Here is a 23,881-nt window from a genome sequence, read left to right as displayed (position 1 = left end):
ATTTGGATTAGTGGAAAAAATGAATGGTGAGCAAGGAAGGGATAAGCATGGAATTTTTCGTGGTGGGGAGTCACTAGTGGAGTATTTGCTAATTTAGCTAAGGTGTTTGATTATTTCGTGATTTTGGTAGTGATTTTTTTTCTGGGGGGGTGGTAGGGGAAAAGGGCCTGATAATGAGATTTTTAGATGAGGCACACCTGAGAAAACTTCAGCATCAAATTTCAGGCAGGTAGAATGAGATGATGATGAACTGCAGCAAAAAGGCTTGAGACCTGAATAGCACAAATGTCTGTCAAGATGTTGTATCTGAAAGGCTCCTGTTCTGCAGATGAAAGCAGTGGAGAAAGACCAAGGGGATTCCAAAATACAGAACTGAGGCAGTGAAATATTGGGCTGGACTGAGCAGAAGGTTAATATTGTACAAGGTTATTGCATTTACATATGGATCAGCTATTTGAGCAGGAGGGGAGACATAGCAGTGCAATCAAATCTGTGAATGAAGGCTTCCATCATCCCTTCAGAGGCCAGCAGCACTGAATGGGCACAGACACCCACACTGGCCCTGAACTTATCCACACCAAGAGGGCAATTGCCTTCCATGGGCCTGGGACAAGTGTGGAGGTAAGAACATTATTAAGTTCTTAGCTGAGAAGGAAGTGAACACAAAGCAGATTAATGGCAGAACCTGGGAGCTAGCGTCTATAAATCTCTTGCAAATCTAAGTCAGCTGTTTTAGTTCTATATTTTTTCCTTCGAGTTGTGTGTCATCTTCTGTTTCTGACAGTGAGGCTACTGTTGTCACTTATGTGCAAAAGCAATTAAAAGAATTTCTGCTGTTCTGACAATTGACATTGGTTCCCACTTGCTCTGGTTTACAAATGAGCTGCATTATTATCTGTAGCACTGACCATCCTTCAAGTATCCTATCATGTAAATAGTTCCTATAAATAATTAAAAGCTGGGGTTCACAGTGGTGTCTGCAACAATGGGCTTGTTTTTTGCAACTTGATAGGAAAGATTTGATTTACATCTGCTCTGGGTATTTTATTCCCTATCTTATTAAAGCTAACAACTTAGATATACCATAGTTTTTTATGGGGAACCTTGCCAAACATTTTCAGATGAAGAGAAATTTTCTCCAATTAAGAGATAGTATCAGTGGAATAGAGCGTTGTCACAGGATAATGGTCTCCTGCTGCTTTGTTAAATGCCAAGGTAAACCTGAGGCATTTATCAGAAATTAATGTCAAAGCAAAGTCGAGAGGTTTATCTTGAAAGCTGGAAACACTGAGCCTGTGCAAATGTCTGTTAGAAAATAGTCCATGTTTCCTTGTGCATCCTTCCTCCCCACAATAACACTTGGAAGGAAGAAAATTTTCTTTCTTGCACCAAATGCTGCCACCAAAACAAGGTACCAGCTTCCTTTCAGATGCATAAAAAGGCTGCTGAATCTCTATTTTTTAAGCTGAAGATGAGTAGTTTCCTCAATTGTTTTTGTACGTATGTTTGAGCTTTACCTTTGCATCCCTTAACACTAAGCTGATCTAGGACTTTAACTTTGTCAGGCTTCACACAGCCCTGATTCCAAGGATTTTCAAAAGGGGAGTTTGAATGTTAAAAACAAAGCAAATAAATAAATCTGCTGGCCTTGCTCTGTTACCAGGATAGAGCCTGATGGAAGGGGTGGAGTTAGGGAAAAGGAGGGACAGAAGATAAATACATATCTCAGTCACTTGGAAAGATGCAAGGAAATGTTTTGTGGCACAGAAATAGGCTGCAGTGCTATGTTCCTGTTTGTTCCTCACAGACACTGAGGAAAGTTTGTCAACTTGTGAACAAAAGAACCTGTTTATCTGTAAGATCCAAGGCAAATCTTACAGAATTAAATCCCTTTAAGTATCCTTGCTCTTCAGTTGCAATGCAACACTTCTGCTGGTGTCACAAGGTGTCTGCTGCCTTTTAAACCCTAAATTAACCATGTCAAATCAGCTTTAATAGCTACTTAGTCATGTATTTGATTATTCCAGAAATATGCAAGAATTTCAACAATTTTCTCCAATTTTCTTCTTCAATTATATTACTTTGTATTATTTGTAAGCCATATATTGCTTTACTGAAAATCCAAAGGTGGAAACCACTGTATCTAGAAGTGAAGCTCATTTGATTGCTTCATATTGTCCTAGTCTTGGAGATTGGACATCTAAGAAATCAGTTCAGTCCTTAACACTACTTTTTGTTTGCCTAACTGATTCAGAGTAAATCTTTTTCATTTGAAGAATTTCTGTATCTCTTTAAAAATTAAGATGACCCTGGGCTTCACTCAAAATATGAATTCTCCCAAAACTTTAGAAGTGGTCTATGCACTGCAGGTTTGTCTCAGCTGAAAACAAAACAAACCCCAACCCTTCCTCCCCTCAACAACAAAAAAATAAAGCACACCAAAAAAATCTTTTATCTCACTGTTCCCCCCTAAACACACACACACAAATACACAGCTTTTCTAGTCCATAACAGCACCATATTCTACATTTTAGATAATGGTTTGCCATTTGGGGGCCCTGGGAATTTTTAGTCAAATTTGCTGAGAAGCTGAAAAGAGGCCAGTAAGGAGAAACAAGTGTGCTGGCTTTTCCCCCCTCTCTTTCAGAGTGGAGAGATTTGTTTCAGGAGAGTAGATACTGGGTTGTACTGCAGCATACAGTGTTTCATCAGTCATGCTGTATTATGTCACATCAGGTGTTTCTATGAATTAATTTTAGATTCTGAGATTTACTGAGGTGTGAAAAAGCCATTCCATGAAAGTGCCAGTGGCAGGCAATCCTCTGCCACCAAAGAGGGAGGAGCCTTTTAATTTAAGACTGAAAAGGTTTGGGAGGAAATGCAGAGATAAAATGATGAGGCAGTCCTAACAAATTAGCATAGCATACTAAAACCTTGTGTTCAGGAGCAATGTCCCTGAGGCTGCAATGTTCCTGCAAGTGGCAGGATTCCCAGCCCAGTGGCCAGTTCAGCTCCTGCCCTGGTGTGTGTGGTGAGGCAAGGACAGGGGTTGTGGTTTGGCTGTTCCATGTGGGGCACAGGTAATTCCAGGTGGCTGGAGAACTAAAGGCCATGGAGCAGCCTGCAGTGGGAGGCAGAGGGGGGTGTGTACCCATTTGTCTGTCTGCAAATAAGCAATTCTTGGGCCATTTTCTAAAAAGTGATCTGCAGGGCCAGAAAGGCATTAGTAAAACAGGGATTAGTATTCACTGAATATTCATTGTGAATATTTTCTGGAGAACAGACAAACCTGTTACCTTGGAGAAACAAGAGAATGGCATTAAAAGGGATGTGCTTTTATAGCATATCTGCTGATTTTCCAGCAGCTTTTGGAACTTTTAGAGGGATGTTCCAAGGGATGTTCAAGGTCCATCCAAAACATGCAGAGCAGAACCTTGCTATAGGATACCTCTGTTTTGGCTTTAGGTCACTGGCAAACCCAGCTTCAAATCCCAGAGAAATAAGTGAAGAGAATCAGCAACTTTAAAACCAAATTTGTTATATACCCCAATGAAGACTCCAGATTCAGGGCAGGCCTGCACACCAACAAACCTTTCACTGCTCTGTATTAAATGTGCACTTTATATACAAGGGTTGTTCTACATACTATGCCACTCAACCTGTCTGGCTGAAATTGGTGAGAGCTTTGCTATTGATTTCTGCTGGGCTGTGATCTGTGCTTTTGGGTCTGGTTAGTTTGACTTGGAATATGTAATCCAACAGGATTCAAGAAAAGAATTTATAAAAATGGATTTTTTATTCTAAAAAGAAATGCATAACTTTTTATATTACTTGTCCAAGTCAGAAATAGTTGTGTAACCAGCATCTATGAGCTAAAGCTAGTATGGATGTAATAATGTGGACAGCATGTCATTCATAATCTACTAGAAGTAAGAATAGTATGGCTGTAAAAATTTACTTTGAAATACTGACACTGTTAAATCTCCCATTATAAAGACATATAAGAGCAAAGAGAGCTGTAACCCATTACACCCAAAGGTGATAGCACAGTAAGGCTGAATACTGACTAACTACAGTAATTTCTAGTGGCTTCAGTGGTTTGTGGCAGAGATGAATATCAGAAGCCCAAATAATAGACTTTCTTGCCTATGTTTCTATTTATAATGAAATTCTGTTCAGATTAGTAGAAAACATTACAGTCAAAGAAGAAAGGGAGTGAAGACTAAATAGAATTGCCACAGGATTTATTTTTGCTGTGACTTGTAGATGATGATTAAAAATGTGTATTGATTTGCAGTTTACCCTGATACTTGAAACTGATAAAAGCATAAACCACTACTTTGGTTTAACAGCTTTATTAGAGCTGAGGCTGGGCAGAGTTATGTGAGGTCACTTTTTGCCTGGGGTTGCCTATCAGTTTTCAGTAGAAGAAAAGAATTGGAATGAAGCATTGACAGATCCCATCTGGGCTCCCTGAGACAGCTGGTTTCAATGCAGTCTGTCTAATGCTAGAATTGTGCCTTCAGTTGCTTTTGTTGGCATATCACAATAGTTTGGTGTTTTGAGATAACACCTACAGAATGGACCGAGTCCATAGTGTGTTAGTAGCAACATTTCTCATGAGCTACAGAAATACTGGATTTCTGTGTGTTGATTCAGCCACACAGAGTTGGTGTGTGTGTTATATAAAACAGCCATAATTCTAGGAAGATACAAATTAAGATGAAACTATGACTAATTTTAAGGTTTCTTTGGGTTAATTTGTTTCTTTAACCAGGAGATCACAATGTTTTTTAATTTTAGCATTTCAATATTGCATATTGATGCTTAATTCAACTTGGCTTACAAACATGCTGTGTGGGTCATAACCTTATTTAAATAGCAGATTTAAAAATCCTTGAGTGTCAAATGGCAGCAGAAATACCTGGACAAAGATATTGAAATGTGGTATGACAATTTTTCTTTAATCACAAATTTGCATATAATTTGGCTTTTGGTTTTGGGTGAAGTGGCATTGATGATATCTAATATTCTTATTATTATTTAACAAACTGTTGTAGCTATTTAAAGAATAATTCAAACTTTCCCTGTCTGAAAGGAAGAATAGTATCTGTTCTATAGAGTACAAAAACTGAATAAAACAGCTTAACCAGCAACAATAAATGCATTGGAGTTAGAGCTCATTTTGGGAGAACTGAAATTGGAGCCTAATGTGGGGAGAAAAATAGCAAAGCAGGAAATGGCCAAGTTCCCTCAAGAAACTTCAATGCAGCAATTAAAAAAATGCTATGAAATTTCTGATGTACATACAAATGCATACATCACTATTGGTCCCTGAATCCTGTTCAGCTGAAATCTTACTTTGCAAAAATTAAGTTGCCTTCTGCCAGGAAAAAATTGCTGCTTGTCATTTATTCCAAAAGACTGCCTTGTTTTGTGTGATGTGCAATGTAGAAACAACATATTTCCATTAATGCAGATGTTCACTTTCATCTCCATAAGACTCCTGAAACATGCTGCTCTAAATTTAGACATGCCTGCTGTTTCTCCTGCCCCCACTTCAATTTCTTTTTAAAATGATGTAGTTATATTGTAGTTAAAGATTGAGTCTATAATCAAGCCCAGTCTGTAAGATGGCTCTCATTGGAGAATGAAGAGCTTATCCACCTCCTATCCTAATATTCAGATGTACAGCAGAAAACAGAAATTCTTTTGGCCGCCTCTTTAAACCCTCTTTTTTTTTTTTTTTGGAAAGGTGGTTACCTCAACGTTATGTAGGGGATACAAATTATTCACAGAAAAGTATCTGTCTCTTATTGTCTGTTTCTGCTTAAAGTTGAGCCATTTCATTCTGCAAACCACAAATAAAATTACAACTTCTTTGTAGGGATCACTAGTAGGAAGCTTTGCAACAAATGCAAGATACTCCACACCTTTTTTTCCCCAAGGTATTGCACCATGACAGTAAAATATGTTCAGTGTTTTACTTATCTGGATAATCTGAAGATCTTTTGTGTGTTTGTTTGTTCCTGGTATGCTTATGAACCATGAACGTGCACCTTGGTTGTTTAATTGCAATGCAGTTTGGGGAAATGGAGATTGAGAGATGGTATCCTGTGGATAGTGAACACACAGGTATTCCATCATGATTTAACAGGGCTCTGGAAGCAATGAGAGAAGTCTAAGATGAGGAATAAAAGGAAGGGTAGGGACAGGAGAGGTTAGGTTTTTCTTTTTTGGAGAGAGACTTCACTGAAGAGTTAATAGAACTTTGATTTGAAGAACTTTGGTAATTTTGCCTTTATATTTTATGTTTTTCAGTATTATTTAAATAGTGTTAAATTGAACTGCTTGAGCTGAAATTAGGCTAAAAAGGAATGGGGAGATGTCAGATAAAATATGTGCAGCATACATTCTCTTACATTTGTGGCACAGTGTTTTGTTCTGGGCATTTTATGGTATGTTCCAGAGCCTGTTGGAGTGGAAAACGATGCCACATGTAACTAACTCCCATGTCTTTGTGTTAAATCACCCTTTATTTCCCAGGTCTCCAAGCAACAGTATCTTAAAGATGAAATATTCATTTCTGAAACCTAATTTAATTTCAGAGTTGCCTGAGCTGCAGAGCTTATCAGTTCATGGAACTCACAAAATTCAATGAATTAACAACTCTTTTCCATAGATGGAAGGTTGTTTTAATTTTTTTTTTCAGGCTCTCATTAAAATGCATCTTCTGATTTTTAACCTTGGTTTGGCTGGTTATGATTTACTCATTTTACTCATGATACAGCAGATAAGAAAAAAGACTAGAAGCAATAATCTTCCCATCAATAAATGCAAGGCATTGTAGCTTTATAGCAGCTATTAGCAGCCCTAAGCAGTGCAGAACTGTAAATAAATGAAGATTAAAAATGGTTTGTATTTCCCAGGTTTGGTTCAAGTTTTGTTTTTAAACATAGTTTGTTCAGAACTGTAAGATTAGCTAACACATCACTGGTGGCATATTTTAACTAGTTAAGTCAGTAAAAAATCAAACTAGACACAAAACATTATGGAAATAATGAAGGAGCTCATGAGCTCAGAAAGGCTCAGCTTTGTAAGTGCTGCTATAAAATGAGCTAAGGTGAGCTCACCAAGAGCATCTGAGGATGCCTCCTTTATTCCTGTCAACTTCCAGTGACTGGCAGCTGGATGTCTGTGCTTCTGATGTTTACATAATTTTGCAAATTAGATACTTCTGAAAATTCTGATAATTAATGTGTAGACATTATTGTCTCCTTTTCTTTTTATACTAAATAAGCAGTAATGGTTGGAGAATGGAATACCTGAATTAATTTTGGAGGTCTTTAGCCAAAGTTAGGATTAATCATCAGTGCATGTGAGTCATAGCCACTGAGTATTTATCCACTTTTACAGAGGGCCATTGTTCATTGTGACTGGGTCCTCCTGGAAGCACAGAATAGAGCAGCAGTGCTGGGGATTCAAGGCCCAAGCAGCTCCTCCTGCCCCCCTGTCCTTGTCCCTGTGCCACTCCTAGTCTGGCCTCACATTCCCTGGGCAAGCAGGGGCAGAGGTGCCAGGGTCTCTGCTGGAGAAACTCCTCTGGAGTCACTCTCTGTGGAACAGGGGCTCCCCTCCTTGCATGTCTGCTCCTGCTAGGTGTCATGAAGGAGATCCACTAAAATCTATTACTGGGAATCTCCAGGAGAAAAGCTGAAAAATCTGCTGGTGGCCTTTAAATGAGTAGTCATTCTTCTGTTGCTCTGCTCTACAGTATGGCTTCCTCTGAGGTTATTTGGATTTACAGTAGCCATATGGCCAGTGTTTCCTCCAAGGAAAGAATACTCTGGAGAGTTGCTTTATTGTATCTTAGGTGTATTATGGAGCAGGTGTATGCAGACAGGACTTGTGCATCTCCAGCTCCAGCTCAAACACAAATAACATCTGCTGCTGCATGTGGTATGATAAAGATCAGAATTAATGACTAAAACCTGAATCTTCTACCTGATGAAAGAGATTTACTTAGCTGTTATTGGGCACTCACATTCCAAGAAAGTCACATGATTACATAATAATTTATATCCTTCTGTAAAAAGCAAAGTATGTGTGTGGTTGTTTATTTGTTTGTTTGCTTTAGTTTTTTGTTTGTTTTATCAGTTGCTTTGTGGGCTTTTCCAAGCAGGAATAAAAATGTTCCCAAGGTGACAATCTGTAGATATTTAAAAACATTTTCACGGGAAGGGTATCAGGAGTTCTCAGAATTAATTTACATTTCAGGGCAAATTTTCAGTGTTTACTATGGTTCATAAATGTCAATGACACTACCATGTTTTTCAGCAGGAGAAATTACAAGCCTTAATTCAAGCATGCCTCATCACTTTACTAGCTATGCTTGTTTTGCAGACAACTAGGTAGAAAAAACTGGTGTGTACAAGAAAGGAGTAAGCAGAAAGTGCTGTAAAAATAAATATTTTCTGCAAGGTTTATAGAAAACTCCAATGGTGTCTACATTTTTTTTCTTTTTATAATATAAAGGTGCTTTTCCTGCTTATGCATTTTGTTAAAATATCAGCAAATGAATACATTTTCCAAGACTGTGGTGATTTACAACTAAATAGAAATCATAGAGCAAAATAATGACAACACATTTTTGCAAGATAAACTATTCCTCTTGGTTCACATGCTGAAGAAAAGACAGATAACAGAGATGAGTACTGCAATGCTTTGTGAAGGGCAGTAATCAGGGCTGCTGCTGGGAAAAATGGAGAGCTTTGACACCCTTGGCAAGGCAGGACCAAATTATCACCCCTTTGTTTTTTTGAATTATATTTAGTTCTAATATTTCTTGCCATTACTTGTGCTGGGATTTTACAAAGTTGTAGCCTTTGAAGTTTAAGGTTAAACAGCTCTAAAAAGAGTACAATTAAAATGTAATAATCTCTCTGGAATAAAATGTAGGACATGTCATAGAGAGGTCTTCTTTTAAACAGAAAAAACCTGTGAGAAGCTATGGTTTGAAAGAAAAATTATTTCTGGAGGGCATGATCAGTTTTGGATTATTTTGGATACTGTTAAGGAGGAAGGCAAGTCTGCTTTAGTCTGCTTCTCAGCCTCTTGGCTAAGGTCAAGTGTAGTGTGTCTCTCAAATATGTGTGATTTTATGTTTAAATCTCATGGTGGGGAGAAAAAAGACTGCCTGGGTGAAGGCAAACTTCAGTGCAGAGATCAACCGAGAATCTCTTGTGGAGAGACATAGCTGCTGCTGTTTGGGGAAAGATAAAATTGATCTTGGTGTCACTGCTGATCAGCACATCGTGCCCAAGACAGACCTGAAGAGGATAAAAATAGTAAAATTAACCAAATTAAGTCCCTGAGAGACACAAAGAAATCATGGAATTGGGCTTTTTATCTTGTGCAATTGTATGCGCATACATTATTCCAGTGAGATGCAAGATCTTTTAATGTATTGTAAAGGAGACTTCTGGATTATAAAAACACTCAACTGTTGGGTGATCCATATTTTTGAAGACAGATTGGCCAGTGGGAGTTCCCCTTTCTTGAAATGTTGTGATTGGTGTGGTAAAATAGTTTGGAACAACAGTTACTATTGGGATATTCTCAATTTTTAGAGGTGTGTGCCAGTTCAGTGTGGAAAGCATAATTCCAGATTTCTCCTTCCTGCTGAAGGCGTGTCTCATACTAAGCAGCACAGTCTAGATCCTGATAATGGGTAGTAAAGACTGTGACAAAGCTTAGGTGATGCACACTGATTTCTGAGAAAAATGCACAGCACAGAATGTATATGCCCTGCAGAATAAATTTCTGCAGATATGTAGGATATGAGAGCAGGAATCTAAAAACAAATCATAGAGAAAGCAAAAGTAATTAGTGCTATGGCCACTTGCCTTCTTACTGCCTCACCTTCAACTTATCAAGGTGTTTGCTGATCATATGTAAACAGGCTGTTGCTAGGAAGGAGACATATTTGGGAACATATTCTCATTCACATTAATAATGAAAAGTAACATTTGATTCCCTGGGCACTTTTTCAGCTCAGGCTCTGCAACTGAACCTAATTACCAATGTTGCATTACAAAGTGGAGACTTTTCTGCTCAGGGAACAGAACAGACATTAATGAGAGCTTCTATTTACTTATTTTTTAAAAAGGTTTTCTGCACATTAATTTTAGTTCATTCAACATGCCACTCCTTGTCTTAAAGTAGCCAACCAACAAACACCAACCTCTACACCCTGTCATTGCCTTTTAGTTTATGTGCTTGATTTGCTTTATTTCCAGAGAGAAAATAAAACATTTTAATTTGACTTTACTGTCATATGCTTAGTTACCAACCTGAGATTTCAGTGAGATGTCCTTTGTTGAAGATTTAGAAAAACAATCAGTGTGCAGCAAATATTGATATGACTCTTAATGGCAATTTAGCTGATTAATATCCTTTCATTCTGCAAAGCAGCGTGAAACACAGCGTTTTAATGAACGCCAACAACAAAGAGTGTACCAGGTGTGTTACTAAGAAACAATCTCTAGTGTGATTTAATTAATCAAAGCATTGCATGGAGCAATTATGAGCAACCTTGTGTAAGTGGCTGCAGTACAAGATCCTTGATTTAAAATTGGTTTTAAAGAAAGACATCATGGCTTAATAACTATGCTCTACTAGTCATAGAACAAACATTCTATTAATCTGGCATTTGCTTTTTGGTGGCTTGGTGGTTTTTTTCTGCTTTTGTTGTGTGGGTTTTTTTTTTTGGTTTTTTTTTTTTTGTTTTTTTTGTTTTGTTTTGTTTTGGTTTGGTTTTTTTTTTTTTTTTTTTTTTTTTTTGGTTGTGTTTTTTTTTGTTGGTTTTTTTTTAAGTGGATGGAGAAAGGCAACACTAAATATTTTGAGTGTTGGTTAGCTGGATGGATCAAAAGTCACTGATCTATTGAATATGTCCTTGAATCATATTCTTTCAGTTCTTTTCACCATGCACTTTGCCCAAATCTGCTGAACTGATTTTTTTAAATAACTTTCTGAGAGGCTGAAGCTGCTCCTGCTGAGGAGAGAGCATTCCTGACCAACCTCAGGTGACAGCCAGACATGTGTATGTGACACTGAAGCCAAATGGCCCGAGCTGTGCTCTGCCAGGTTAGCAGTGGTGCTTTGTGGGAGATTTAGGTGGAGAGGAAGAAGTTTCAGGTTGCAATCACAAGATGTAGAAGGAATTAATTCCCAAATGAGCATCTGCCCATTCCATTCAAAACCAGCTGAAAATCACCGTGGTCCACAGTGCTTAACTGAAAACCTGAGGCTTTTTTTATTAAGCAGATGATTGGAATGCAAACCTGTTTGGAGAATTAGGAAGGTTACCCGAACCCTGTTCATTGGAGAAAAAGTTATTGTGACTGACTTATCTTCCCAATAAAAATAGGTGAGTTTTATCTCCTGCCCTCTGGCTCTTAGTGAGTTTACTGAAATATGTTACCATAGTGTAGCTAACTCCTCTGCTATAAATAGTTCTCTTTAAACACTGAAGTAGTAAAGAACTGTGTTTGTTTGGATTGTAACATAAACTATTGATGTGTGGACTTTACCCAGTCCAAATTCCATGCTCCAAGAGGAACTTGCTGTATACACTTACACTAGTGATGTAAGGTCTTTCAAGGAATTGAATAATTGAATATCATGTGATGCAGCTCAGACTCTTTCCTTCTTGCAGAAATTGTGGGACAAAAGCATGGGCATGAGCTGTTACACAGATGCACAATTATTTCCCACTTAAAATTCTCTGTTGGACACTTGTAGATGAATTTCAATCCTTCTATAAGCTGGAGACAATTGAAGTCAAACAAAATTTCAAAGCTTGGAAAGAGAAGCTGAGCTCAAGATGAGCTGGAGGACCTCAAGTGCTCCCTTCTGACCCTCTCCATTCTATGATCCCTGATTTTGTTCTTGTATAGAATCAGAGAGACCTGGGTTGGAAGGGGCCTTTGGCTGATAGTCATTATTTTAGTTTTTTTGTCTGTAGAGTTTCTTGAGTTGTAAAGGCTGCACTTATCACTAACATTATTTACTTCTTTTCATCTTATGTTCCTGCCTGTGTTTTGTTTTAAAGAACCTTGGTATTTAAAGGATATTCATAATAGAGTTAAGATGATCAGAGCATAAATTCAAACTTAGGTTTATGTATTGCCTTTGAGCATCAATTTTTTATATACTACATGTGCTGAGGAAAAATAACAGATTTGAGAATATTCTGGGTTGCATTTATGTGGGTCTGTCTTCAGTTCCCCTAAAAGAAACAGAGCTTGAAGTTTAGCCTGACAGTCAACCTACTCTGCTTTTTTATTTTAACACATAAGACTTGCAGGTTTTAAGATCAATCATGCAGATGCCCAGAGGAATATCGCAGCAATAAAATATCTCCCTTGGCTGTTAATTTTCTTGTTAAGGCAGGCCTTTAACTATGTACATTGCAAATCAGACCACTGTAATACCTCTAAAGTGGAACTTTATCACGTGTTGAAATTTAATGTTAAACACAGGCTTAAATCCTTCCTTTGCCATCAGTGTCCTTAAAGAATGATGGATGAGGTTCACTTGACTCCAAGAACTGGAACTTTAAAGTTAACAGTTTGAGCATATTGTCAATATGATAAAAATCCTTAAAGATCCTTACTGAGGAGAAAGAGCTCAAAGATTTCTTCATCTCCCCTCCTATATCAACAATGAACAGCAACAGCCATTGGTGAGGAGAATTTGTACTTCTTTCTACAGATGTTCTTTAAACCTGCTGCTGTCTGAGGCAGCAGTTACTGCTCCTGGCTTTGATGACTACTTTGGATTCCTCTTTACCCTCTTTCTTTTGCTGAGCTGGAAGCCCATATTGGCTTAAACCAGCACTGTCAGCAAAATATGCCAGCCTAAAGTCTCCTGATAACACACTCGAAGGAAAAAAAAAAAGAAGTAAGTCAACAGAACAGGGAAGTTCTTAGAGAACATTTCCTTCTAGCAAGCATGTGTAGAATTCCATATGCAAGGTTTTTTCCCTTAGATTCTGGGACGGGGGACTAGATATGCTTGGAATAAAGATACATCTGATAGATGGACATAAATCATGCTGTGCCTCGCAGAGGAAGGAACAGTTCTTAATTTTTATCATTGTTTTCGTGTTGATGGTATTTAACTATAAATGAATGTGTTGAACATGAAGTAGGTGTTTTAGACCCGTGTTTCTTCCCATGTCAAAGCTGTCTGCTCAGAGCTTTGAACTGTCTGATAAACCTACTTAAAAAGAAAAATAAATACAACCCCAACAAAAAGACACCAACCTTAATATTAAAATCCTCAGTAAATTCTCTGCTTTGGTGTTTTTGAGCTATGATTTGCCTATAGGCTTGATGATTATAGGCAACACACAGTGCAACTTCTCCTCTATCACACCACTGCCAAATGTGACTCATTCCCTAGTCCCACAGTCCTGCGGGGAGCTAAACTGTGCCAGACCTTTTCACAGCTTATCTCTGTCTCTGTGCTGGATCAGCTGTGCTGGCTGACAACTTCTATCACTATCAAATTGAGGAATTCATGAGTCATGACGCAAGAGTTGTGAAATTAACTTTCCAATGAAGGAGCTTATATACACATAGATATGCACATGTATTCATATCCTCACATGGACCCAAATGATACAGTACATAATTCCATAGATAAGGTTATTGTATTTCTTTTGACCTTTTATGTCAGCCTTTAAGCTTTACATTTCACAGTGTTTTCATTACATGCTTGAAAGCTAGGAGCAGTTGTTTCGTCTTAAACAAAAAATCCCACTCATTTTCTTATTTCACTGAAGAGCTCTGGAAACTAGTTTTTCAAAGAAAAAAGGAAAAGAAGTCAACAGCTGAGCAATGTTGTTTTGGTGGATCAGAGTCAAGGTTGAAATACAAACACATTTTCTGTCTGTCAGAAACAGTTTTCATCTTTCTTCAGGCTCTAGTATGCCCAGCCTACTCAAAGGAGTAGACCCTGCCAAAACATTTACAGGAAGGTATTTAAGGCTATACCTTTATATATGTAAGATCCTACATTTCCATGCTACACTTGTAAGGTAGGAACATAGACAGGTGTACAGCTTATGATTGGAATGGGCTAAAATGTGTCTATATGGCAGATGGGCTTCTACAGTGTATAAAGGCATACTTCTGATTTAGATTGCAGGAGCATAGATTGTAGATTAAGGCTTCCAAATTGTCAGTGTTTTCTGAATTTCTACATGGAAGTAGTCTATACATAATATATGACTTGCACACATTATGTTGTTTTTATGGAGTTTTCACCCAAGTCCTCTGTTTTCTGCTTTAACACCATATAGATATATAGATAGTGCTGTGCTCTGCAGAACTTGCAGGTGTCTGCTATTGCTCTTCAAGGATTGCAAATTAGTTCTGTCACCCTCTTCTTTCCTTTTATCTATGGGCCCTGATTTAGTTGTAAGAGAAATAAAAAAAAGGGGGAACGTCAAATGTTAAACAGAGTGAAAACTACAAACATTTTTGTTTTATTTATTGGTTCAGATAGCTAAATCTGCTGGAACAGAGCTGGTATCTGAGAATGGCAGATAAAACTTTACAGAGTTGTGGAAGAATTGCCCAGTGAAGGGAGTTTTCCTGATGGCAACCATAGCTTGGGTAAAAAGCTGTGGATCTATTCATGGTGCTTCATAAAAAGTACACTGCCACTGATCTCCATTTCCCCTGGGAGAAATAGTAATGAGTTTAAAGCTGGATATGGGAAGATTTTGGTTAGATGTTAGGAGAATCTTTCTAATGGCAAAAATGGGCATGGATCAGGGTATTAGGCCTTTTCATTGCATTAGCTTGCTTCCTTCTGACCTGAATTCATTGTGAAAACCAGAGCCTACATTGGAGGTGTTGCTTACACAGTTAATGCACCTGCCCCTAAGTTTTAAAGGCAAACATATGAATTAAATCTTTCTGTACTGGCCCTCTCTGCAAATGCCTGTAGCATCTGAGTGGTTCTACACTGACTGTGCTCAAGTCCTGTACACAGAACTTGTGTACTGTGTAAAAAAGCTGAAGTATTGCAGATACTTATGATACAGCTGTATGTATTGCAGCATGTTTCTCTGGGTTTTGAAGTCTTATGTTTGATAATTTGATAAGCATATGAAACTTAATAAAGTCTAATTAGCATTGTATAATACGGTGTACAAATGCAGTTATATATCTCTCACTGATAAACAGGGCATTTCATGTCATAATGTCTGAACAGTTAGCTGCATGCGTGCTAAATGCTGCTTTTAATTAAACAATAAAGAAGGTAACAACCTTTATTGTATTGTTGTAAATTTTGACATGGTACAACAATTTGATTCCTTAAAAATTAATTGCCTAGGAGTGTGTTTAAGTAATATTGATTATGTTGGTGCTTTGTGTTGATCTGTGATACTTAACCCAGCATTTAAAATATCTTTTTTCCATTTTACATTTGTGATGCAAGAATAAAAGCAAAGTACAAAACAAATAGGCACTTGAATTCTAATAGCAATAAGCAATAAATGTCAGGCATCTGGAAATTATGGTTGCAATTTCATCAGAGTACACTTTGTTCTATTATGCCTGCATGAATTTTGCTACAGGCAAAATCTATTACAGATAACAGTTAAGAACCTTTCTAATCTACACAGATAGTCATGGAAAAATGCTAGAAAACGAAATGTTGGAAAATGTAATATTGCCAAGTAAAACTGACACTCAGAAAATAATGTGATCAAATTTAGAACTGCAGAGATAATTTCTGTAAGATCATGTTGAAACAGAAATTTCTGGGCTGTTTGGTCCTGCTGAAGGGCATATAACTAATAACATGCAGTGTATCATTAAATGTGTTTGTGTACTCCGGATAGATAGATGTTTATCTCTATACTGCAGGCTAGTTAATTTGCTTGTTTAATGATTGTTACCTGAAATAGCAGTTACCAAGTTGGGACTATACATTAGAAGCCAGTACTTTTCCATTGATAATGATCCTATTTGAATAGCAGCAATTTCTGCTCCAGGTCATCTCTATTGCTTGCAAAAGTGTTCATGTCATATGTTTTATCATGCATTATGATGCTTTACAACTCTTTAATTGACTCTGTAAAGATTTACAGCCTGTTGATCAATTAGAATTCTGTCAAGTTCCCAAAGTAGATTGTTCATTTTACATAGCATCTCGGTGCCAAAGTGCCATGATCTAGACAGCTTAAATTTATCCTGAGTTACACTGGAGTGACATAAAGCTTAGACATGAGTAAGAATGACACTTGCACTGCAGAGACTCTTAATATTTTGTATTTATACTTTTGCTCTGGGATATAATATAGGATTGAAAAGATTACTTGATTTGTGCTCTTTAAACAAACTCTTGAAAGTGAGTATACTGGATGGCATCCATCTCTACCTTTTTAAAAAGAAAGTTTAATTTTTTCTTTCAGTGTAAATATCAGTCCTAGACTTTTTTTATACTTGCTAAGGAAGAGGTCTTTTGCAACAATAAAATGTGCAAATATATGAGTTCCATTGGCAGTTTGCTTTCTTCACTAATTAAGCATTCTTTTCAATAACCACTACAAGGAAGATAAGCACAAAATTTGGTTCATGCAGTAAGCACCACAATAATGGAAGTGTTAAAACTTGTAATTGTACAGTGGTTGCAATTGGGGTTGTTTTTTTTACTAATAGGTGTCTTGCTGAAACGTCATGAAATATTATTATAATAAGCTGTGAATGAATCATATCCTGCTTTGAAAATGTAGATTCTGTCCTGATGAGTCAAATATTCATAAGGAAAAGTCTTTGTGCACAAAATGTTTAGGGGATGTAATTGTGGAAGAATTTTAAGGAATGAGAATTGTTTTTACCTTTTGATGTGTGACTCAACATCAATGAAACTGGAGAACTGTAAATCTCTAGAATTCTTGTCCTACTTTTATTTAGAATAAAAAAGAGCTTTAAAAAAGTAGATGCAAGATTGCCTCTTTACTAGTAGAATGAAATTTAAAATGCATCTTTTACTTAGTGGTCTGGTATTTGGACATCCTTTAATTTTTATTTGTTTTTTTGTGAAATGTAGAAAGCAATCTCTGATCAATGTGAAATAGTTCATGACTCGAGACAGAATCTGTTTCCAGTTTTGATTATTTTGGAGATCAAAAAAGATAATGCCTTCTTTAGATAATTTTTTGAAAAATTCTTTTAAAAAAATTATCTTTGGCCGTGAATATGTTTCCCAGTGCTCTATAAAAATGAGTAAAAGAGCTTTTATAATTATATTTTAAATTTCTTTATGTTTAACTGATAGGTTTGCAATAATGTAAGTGCTTGGGGAACAAATGCTACCTTGCGGTATTTGTATTTAGAAATGTTTTTATTGAACAGAGAGATGGAATTTGGCTTCAGGAAGACAAAACAAATCAGTCAAAAATCCCATGAGCTACATGGTTTGGGAGAAATGTAAGCACTTGTGTTGATTCCAGTAAAGATATGTAGATTTTCTGGGTCATGAAGAAGAGCCTATGCCAATTGTCCATGTAACTTGGCTGAAGAGGAGACTGTCTTCCCTCTCAGGCAGATGGATTGTGTTCAGAAGTTGATGGCTCTGTCTGTAAAATTTAGGAGTTAAACTGGCCATGGCAATCTAAGAATCTTTTCTGTTTCTTTCCTACTCCCTTGCCCCATTTCTGGTGATGAACACTAGCACCATGATCACCTGATTATGTTGGCAACTGTGCTTACAAAGGTTTTAACAGCCCATATCTATCTTCCCCAGTTATATGGGCTAAACAATCCTGAAGGTGAAAATGAATCTTTATATTAATTGTAATCTCTTACAGTACTTGTGATGTCTTCTCATGGGTGTTCTTGTTCTGTCCAACTGAAGAAATATAAAACCACTTTCATATTTAATATCAAAATGAAAAAAGCATATTAATGCCTTTGATGCCACTAGGGTTGCAAACCCTAGGGCTAGAATTTGTCTTGATTGTGCATATCTATGAATTTTTAAAGACCACAGGACAGATTCTGACTTAAATGAGACTACATGTGTGAGGAGGGTTCATATTTCAGTAGCTGTAAGATCACAATCAGACTCCAGTCTTTTGGCACTATTTTTACAAGGAGATAGAACATGCAACCATGGGAAAAAATTGAACCCTTTCTAAAGATGTGTGCTGTATTAAGCACTAAGTTAATATTCAGTTTGCAGCTGGTTATACATAGTAACTTTTATATTCAGCTCAAATACTTATTTGAATAGAATTTATTCCAAATGGTGTTCAAAGATCGTCTCCCTGTATACTTAGTGGAATGTCATTTTGAATGAAAATGGTTCATCTGAATAAATTTGTTCATAATTTTGCTGATTATGGGAAGTAGACGTGTATTTTCATGTAAATTTTTGGTCCTGTAAGCTTTCTATCTCTGTTTGTTGAAGTTTTATATTTGACTAATTTAAAAATTCTTGTTATTATACTAAAATGTACAAAGCATCTAGAAATCTATTCCTTCATTAACCTGAGAGTTTCAATTCAATTACCTGATATATGTTGAGTACTTGAAATGATAGTAATTTATTCATTTTGAAGCCCTTTAATTCTAGTGATCACAGAGCCACAGAACATGCTGAGCTGGAAGGGACCCACAAGGATAATCAAGTCCAGCTCACAGCCCGGCACAGGACCACCCCCAAAAGACACACTCTGTGCCTGAGAGCATTGGCCAAACATTTCCTGAGCTCTGTCAGGCTTGGTGCTGTGCCCACTGCCCTGGGGAGCCTCTTCCAGTGGCCAGCCACCCTCTGGGGGAAGAATCTTTTCCTGATATCCAACCTAAACCTCCATGAGACAGTTTCATGCCATTCCCTCGGCTCCTGTCACTGTCACATGGAGTAGAGATCAGTGCCTGCCCCTCCCGTTCCCCTCTCAAGGAAGCTGTACCTGCACTGAGGTCTCCCCTCAGTCTCTGCTCCAGGCTGAACAGACCAAGCACCCTCTGCTGCTCCTCACACATCTTCTCCTCAAGGCCCTTCACCATCCTCGTGGCCTCCTCTGGACATTCATAGCATAAGATCTTTCCTATACTGTGGTGCCCCAAACTGCCTCCAGCACTCAAGGTGAGGCTGCCCCAGCTCAGAGCAATGGGACAATCCACTCTCTTGCTCAGCTGGCCATGCTGTGCTTGCTGCCCACAGGACATGGATGTCCCTCCTGGCTGCCAGGACACTGCTGACTCATTCTCCTGGTCATCAACCAGAACCCCAAGGTCCCTTTCCCTGGCACTGCTTTCCAGCATCTCCTTCCCCAGTCTGTCCATAGATCCAGGTTTGCCCCATCCCAGGTGCAGAATCCAGCTCTTTCCCTTATTGGACTTCATACACTTGGTGATTGCTCAGTCCTGTAATCTGTCGGGGTCTCTCTGTAGGGCCTTTATGCATTGGAGAGGGTCAGCAGCAGAGCCCCAGTAGTGACAGGTCACCATCACCCCATTCACTGTAACCCTTTGTGCCTGACCCAGTTGTGCACCCATCCCATGATGTGTTTGTCCAGCCTTGTGGTGGACATTCAGCGTGCTTGTAAAAGATGGATCAAGTCTAAGTCCCATTTGAATTACCTTCACCTTGGCTTTCTACCCTTCACATATTGGTTCTTTCTCATGGTCCCAGAGAAAACAGGTCTTGCCAGCTGTGCTTGGCACCAGGGTCAGCTTGCCAAAGATTCTCATTGGAGGTCTCTGAACAGGAGAAATTAATTGTAATAAAAACATCATCCTTTCTTTTTGGTAACATAAGTTTCACACACCTTATTATGAAAATTGTGGCACATCCATGTCCTAATTTGAGTCAAGACAGTAAGAATTTCAGGCACTTCTGGCTCTCAGATAAATTATTTTTGCATCCCTTCTCCTAAGTCCTTCTCCCAAAATGCCTCTTAAACATTTAACTGCTTCCAGTTTACATAGACCAAACTTTGTGGATAGAGGCTTAAATATGTAGCTATCCTATCCTGTAGTTACATAAAACTAACTTGCAAAGTGTGTCCTTTATTTTATGAAACAAAAGCTGAAACTATAACATGACCTGCAGATATTTATTAGTACCATAAGTCATTGATTTGAGCGTGAGCAGAGATATTTGCCTTTATAGAACACAGAGATGCTGGGAGAGATGCTTTCTGGTGGGTTCACCTGTGCTTTATGTTGACTGCACCATTAGAAAATGCTGTTCACTTCTGTATTTTGACGTGCTCTTTATCAGTTGCAAATTTCACAGTCTGTGTGATAAAAGCAAGAAAGACCAAGTGCATGAAAAGCACAGTGTGGAGCAGGAATTTGATGAGTGCAGAGATAGCATGGGGCAACATCGACCACAGTCAATTTGGGAACTCACACAATTGAGTTCTAGGCTTTCTATAGATCTTTAAATAAATGTATCCTGTCTGCACCTCTCTGTAAAGTGAGAATGGTGATTCCTTTGTGAAGCTCTATGCAAGACCAAGGAAATGTAATTTGTTATCTAAGTAAGTTCTGCTACTCCTACAGCACTGATGTCAGGCAAGACTAGGAGATCAGATTTTTTTCCATTAAAAGTACAATGTAACACAGCCATATGAACTAAGTCATTCTGGATATCTTTTTCTGTATCCTTCCTGATCAGTCTATTTATCTTTTTCTTCCACTGTGTCACCCCTCCCCCTCATGTCTTGGAAGAAAAAAGAATGTATTAATTTGTGGAATGTTGCCACCCTGATTTTCATTTACAGCCATAGAAAAAGCCATGGAACATTTATTATTCATTTACTAGCTATTTCATTCCATTTGTTTATTAGGTTGTTCTTGTGGAGTGACAGAGACTTGGTGTGTTTAGAAAGGTTTGCAGTCAGTGCACCACAGGTAGGAGAATGCAGTTTTAGATTGGGAACTTGTTCAGTGATATATTTTTCTCTTGTGTTGAATGGATTGAAGATTATCTGCAGTGGAAGCTGTGACCTACTTAACACAAATGAGATTGCTTAATGGCTACTGATTGGTTGTCAGAGAGTTTTCTTTAAATATACATGTCCATCATTAGCCACTTTGTAATAATGAATATCTCCTGTGTTATCCCATTTGTCTGTTTATATCACAAAGTAATGTGTCATACTGTAAAATGCAAATGTGTTCATTGAGATAAGTTTGCATTATCCTGATGTTGAGTGGTGTAGCTACATTACATGACATACAAGGTGTCAACTAATTAGGTATTAACATATCTCTTATGTGATTGAATTTCAGAAATAATTTCTTTGAAGTGAATAGCTGTCTGAAGTGCTAGGGAAGAGCTACCAAAAATGCCAGTGCATAAGAAATCCTGCAGAGATATTCTGTGGATTTTTATTCTGAAGCTTGATAAGATGACCAAGGCACAGACAACATAAGGGATAGCTGGCACCTTGTGGTTTTTTTGTCATCTTTATTTTGTTTCTGGTTGTGTGCCATCAAATGTAATGGCAGAGTTTCGCTTTAGTAGAAAGGGAAGATACTGCTGTTAAAATATAAGAGAGCATAATTTGATGTTCTGATGTTTTTTTCCCCACCAAATCATTATGAAACAGATGGCTATTTATTTCTAATATACAAAATTGTTGTTGTATATTTCATATTTACCACTGGAGTTGTCAGAAACATCAAGCTTATAGTTTCATTTTCATAAGTGACACAGCTGACTTTATTTAGGTTGTGCACTATTACGGAAAATGAGGAAAGAGAATACACAAATTAGGAACCAATCATATTTGAAACAATTCATTTAAAGGTGTTTGTTTTGTTTGTTGTTTTTTTTTTTTTCCAAAGGAGTCATTTTTGGAATCCTAATGGAGTAAAATTAGTCTGATTTAATTGAATTCATGAAGAATAAAGCCAGTTCAGCAAGAGATGTTTCAGAAGTGTGATGTTGTGTTGATGCCTATGAATGTTGGGTAAACCTGAAAATTTAGAATTATGATTTATTTTTTAGATGTATGAAGGCATTAGCTAAATTTCCAAAAATGCTTCTACTCCAATAAAATGTGGTCTTTCAGTTTAAAACGTTGTGTTCTTTTTCAGAAACTTAATTGAAATGAAGCGGTCTGGACACATCCCCTTCACAGCTCTGACTGGGGCTTCAATGGGATCAAACAGTGTTTATACACCTCACTTCAAAATCTGCAGCCAGGATATTTCTTCTCCACTGTGAATGCACTGATTGCCTTCCCAAATTACAAATTTTTGGGCAGGGGAAAAAGAAGTAATCTGTGTGGCCTGTGTTCTTTCATTGCAAATCATTTGTATTTTCTCTGAGTTGTGCAGATGTAGTTGCTGGGGTACAGATGGAAACAATAAGGACTGGTTTAGTCATGTTACAAATACATTTCTCTACATCCACAAGGGCTGAGCCCAACTGGCTAATCGCTTCTGTCTATATTTAACCTCATGGAAAGTTTGTGGGCTTAGTGTGAATTAGTTCCCAAATTCATTGCACTGAAAAGTCATCTGTTTGAAAGTCAGCAAATACCAATTAGGAAGATGTGCCTCCCTAGCCAATTAGAATGTACAGGTGCAATAACTTTGCTATAAACAGCTTTGATGTTTATCTAGGAAGTTTTCTATCAAGAAATATTTTGAAATAACATTGGGAAATGAGCCCATTAGAAAAATGTTCTTCCTCCTTGATGCTAAAAAGGTGACTTAGGAGTACTGGATTCACTATTGACTGACTGTGTTGATACAAATTAACCCCTACTATTCAAGTGAACATCCTCTGGATGAAGAGGAAATAACAGGAAAAAAGCCCATCTTAACCTCTCTTTAATTATCCATGAGGACTCGGATTATAAGAGAGGGATATCCTTGCAGATAATTAGATTTGTGTAGTTATTGTGTAGGGAGCAATTTTGCTTCTGTAGCTTGGCTATCCTTTGCATAGAGCAATAGTTCTTTACCCTGAAGCCAGTGGGAATGCAATGAAGCCCTGTAATGACAGTGACAATAAAGCAAGCAGTTCTTTTAGAAAAGGAAACATAATAAACTGGGCAAAGTATTTGAAGTCAAATATGCAGGGCTCCCTAGATTCTGATAAACCTTTTCCTAGGAACAGACAAGTACTGGCTATTAAAAAGAGGGAGGCTAACCCCAGAATCAAGAGGGCCCCAGGAACCTGTATTAGCTAAGTTGACAGTGTGTGCTATTATTAATAATTACTTTTTAGAGGTAGGTTTCAGTTTGCTGCAGCCATGCTACACAGCACTTGACAAGTGTTGCACAGTTCTGCCTATTTCCATCATGAAGTCTGAGAGCTTTTTTCTCCTTACCTTGCTCATTACTTTTCTTTATTCAGGTTTCAGCAAGATCTTTAAAGGCTTATTTAACAGGTGCAGTTTCTCTAAAGTAAGCCATGATTCATCCTTTCACAAAGCTGTGAGATAAGGTGCAGGATCCTAAAAGAAGGTCTTAGATTACTCTTCAAACATTGGGAAACACAAAAGCTTAATCTCTTGAAAGTAGTTTATAGTTTATTTTTTTTTTCTGGGGGGGGCGGGGTGGAGGTTGCTTTTTAAGATTCTGTTTTGTATTTTGGTGCCAAAAGTCCTGATTACCACTTCATAAAAAATACCCAAAACCAAAACCAAACGATATGTTAGGTGGATGACAGAGATCTGGCTAAGTCAAATTTGATGCAAGTGTAGGGGGGACAGGTTGGTGAAGTAAGGAGTCTAAAGGACCTTTACTTGTTCCTCCAGCTAAAGGTCTGTTTCAGATTCCACTGAGTCTGTCATGGTCTGTTTCAGTGTTTTCCCACAGATTGT

This window comes from Vidua macroura, chromosome 11 (genome assembly GCF_024509145.1).
Source record: "Vidua macroura isolate BioBank_ID:100142 chromosome 11, ASM2450914v1, whole genome shotgun sequence".
In the NCBI taxonomy this organism is placed as follows: Eukaryota; Metazoa; Chordata; class Aves; order Passeriformes; family Viduidae; genus Vidua; species Vidua macroura.
Note: the sequence above shows the minus strand (reverse complement) of the source record.